Source organism: Juglans regia, chromosome 10 (assembly GCF_001411555.2).
Source record: "Juglans regia cultivar Chandler chromosome 10, Walnut 2.0, whole genome shotgun sequence".
Taxonomy (NCBI): Eukaryota; Viridiplantae; Streptophyta; class Magnoliopsida; order Fagales; family Juglandaceae; genus Juglans; species Juglans regia.
The window spans coordinates 4,698,358-4,701,641 of record NC_049910.1 but is presented as its reverse complement, the minus strand read 5'-3'; the positions used below and the strand labels follow the sequence as shown (position 1 = coordinate 4,701,641).

The 3,284-nt window shown below is 33.0% G+C and overlaps 1 long non-coding RNA gene across 1 annotated transcript; it reads right to left on the bottom strand.

Annotated features, from left to right (window-relative positions):
* Nucleotides 1–1,036: 1,036 nt before the first annotated feature.
* Nucleotides 1,037–1,844, bottom strand: LOC108981121. The gene is made up of 2 exons (XR_001994505.2): nucleotides 1,753–1,844; nucleotides 1,037–1,641 (listed from the first exon to the last, which is right to left on the bottom strand). It is a non-coding gene; the product is annotated as an uncharacterized LOC108981121 (long non-coding RNA).
* Between the last annotated feature and the right edge of the window lie 1,440 nt (nucleotides 1,845–3,284).

Sequence of the window (3,284 nt, the reverse complement as noted above, 5' to 3'; positions counted from 1 at the left end):
ATGAGCTAATTATAATAAAATAATATATTTATACTATAATATAAATAGATTAAATTGACTAATAATAATTAAGTATATGTAGACACCTCACTATTACTACCTTGTAACACTAATGTATAATAATCAATATATGATAATATATAATACTAATGCATAATGACTAATATATAATATATGAATATTATACATCAGTTACTATTCAGTCACACACCTCATAATTATAATTTTTTTTTTATAAGCGTGTGGGTATTTTTTACAGGAGATAGAGTGTTGATAATTTTACACGACGTAAAAAGACGAAGGGAAATACTTTGGGTCCCGAATGTTTTTTTTTACTGAATGATTAAAAAAATATTTTTTAATAATGTTGTATTTTTTTATTTTTTTTAAAAATATTTATGATGATTAAAAAAATACATAAAAAACAAAAAAATTAAAAAGCCTATTCGGGACACAAAATGGGTCCCGAATTTTTTACTGAATGATTAAAAAAATATTTTTTAATAATATTGTGATTTTTTTATTTTTTTTAAAAATATTTATGATGATTAAAAAAATACATTAAAAACAAAAAAATTAAAAAACCTGTTCGGGACACAAAATGGGTCCCGAATTCGGGACACATAGCAGTGCCCAAAGACGAATTGCCATCCTAGTATCCATCAACTTTCTGGCGTGAGCCAGGTGACGGTCATTTTCCGATCCCACTAGTTATCCAGTGCACTATTGGATTGTACCGGATTAATTGTGGCCACACACTAGGCTCTCTCTCCGTTTCCATAAATTTTGTGACGTGAGCTACGTGACGATCCTTTTCCGATCCCACTAGTTATCCACAGTGCATTATTGGACTGAACCGGACTGATTTTAGCCGCACGCAGGCTGTGCAGTACTACTATATTATCGAAGAAGACCCATTAATTCATGACAATCTCAAAACAAATTATAGAAAAAATTAGTCACTGAAGGATTTTAATTTGTTTCGTTTGGTGGATTCAAAACTTGTGCGAGAGCTCTCAATTAATTCTAACAAAGATATTCCAATAGCGACGCCATGATTCTTAGTTCATAAGAACAATTTAAGAATTAGCAAAAGACTTCCTTCACATCAGCAATTAACTGATTTACATTATTATTACATTTGATCGCATGATCAGAAAGCTATAAAGGAAAACAAATTAAACAAACACACCCACACACCCCAAGACTTTATTTTAAGAGTAGACACAAAACATTTTTACCAATATCATTTGCAACCCCGTGTGTAGGTAACACACTTTTGTTGTGGCTTCCTTCCGGTTTTATCGGGAAGACAGCTTGCGTACTTTGGAGGTCGGTTACAGTTGGAAACTGCAGGCTTATTAGGGTTTTTAACGGCTCTAGTGGCAGTCTGATAGTCAGTGGCCAGCATCCTGTTTATTTCCGAATCGAAGAGTAGCTCTGGCTCCTCCATGCGGCCCTGGTAATCAAGCGCGGTGTGGGTGCTGTTGTCAAGCTGGATTGAAGAAGCAGTCGCTCCCCAACGAGTAGTGTGCGGCGAGAATATCATCAGCAGCAGCAGCACTGTCAGCAGAAGAAAGTGATCCAGCTTCTTCGATGTTTCTCCCACCATCTCAGCCCCCTTCCCAGTGTGTTATGAATCTAATAGTGAACAGAGAAGTAACCTTGTGGATTCAGAAAGTGTAGAGAAATGGATGACCTGATTGTAATTGAATTACTGTAATATAATAGGGCATTTCAAGAAATCCTAACCTCGACGAATATAAGAGAATTCTTAATAGGCCTTCAGATAATATCCTCCCGACCCTTCTCCCCGTATATATACCACTCGACGTAAAATAGAGACAAACAACACATCAGCATCAAAATAACGTCATGGGCCTGTTTCTACAAACAACGAAACAAGCCTACAGGTCACTAGGACAATTTGGGTAGTGTTGAAAGTTTGGTTGAAGTTGAAAATTTTTTTTATGAGAAGTTAAAAAAAATAAAAAAAAAAAAAATTGAGAGTTTTTGGTAGTGTAGAAAGTACTTAGCAAATGCTAGCTTGGATTAGAGTAGTCACGTCCATTTCTCTAAATTTTTCTTAAATTTTAGATAAAAATGACATTGTTTATAATTTTATCTAAAATTTTACTCATCTTAAAAAAATTATCTGCATCTCATTTTCTATCTTTTTTCTATTCCATTAAAATAATATTCTTCTATTCTTTCTTTATTATTTTTTTTTCTCACTTCCATTTTCATTCTTAACCACTAACACTTTTGCCTTATTCTCTTCTTTTCAAAAATCACCTTCTATTAATTTTATAAATACTTATACGATTCTTTTTTACGGATATAGTATTATTTTCCAATCCAACATCGGAATTAAAAATAATAATTTTTTAATATGTACATTTTCCAATGTGATGATATCTTTTAATATGATTTTGTCTACATATACATGAGTAATATTTGATTTGCATTTGTCTAACGATAACAATTTTTTCATTTTCATATAATAGTAACATTTTTTTTCAGTTTCTCTAACGGTAATACATATCCGCCTAATGACGATAAAATTTTTTGTCATTTCCCCAGCGGTAACATTTTGAATTCCTACCTACAAAGATAACATGCTTTGTCATTTTTCCAACAGTAATTTTTTTTGTCTTTTCTCCAACAGTAACATTTTCTTCCTATATGTAACGTAACTTTTTCTTCTATAATTACGCCTTCTACTTGCATTCATATTCTCAAAAACCCAAGTCTCATTTGATCTAAGAACCAAAATTCAACATATCCCCATCATCTCCAACTCCCTTAATCAAATGGCTCGTTCCTTCTTTCGTAAATTGCTTACATGCTTATCATTTGAAGATAAGTTGGATGTTGTTTTTAATGCCAATGCTGATTGAGAGTCATCGAGGCATAGTGGCAATCGCCAACGTCGTAAGTTTATTCGGCATGATCATATTCAAGGGCACGAGCGCATTTTCCGTGACTATTTCGTAGAAAATCCAGTATATCCATTGAATCTATTTTGAATGAGATTTTGGATGAGTCGACCCCTATCTTTCCGTATTCTAAATAAGGTAATAGCTTACGAGCCCTACTTCGTCCAGAGAAGAGATAATGCCGAAAGACTCGGTTTATCTTCTATGTAAAAGGATAACCGCATCACTTAGAATGCTATGATATGGGATTACTGGAGATTTTATGGACGAATAAATATGTATTGGAGAACACACCATAATGGAAAGCCTAAAAAAATTCTGCAAGACAATCATAACTGTTTTTTT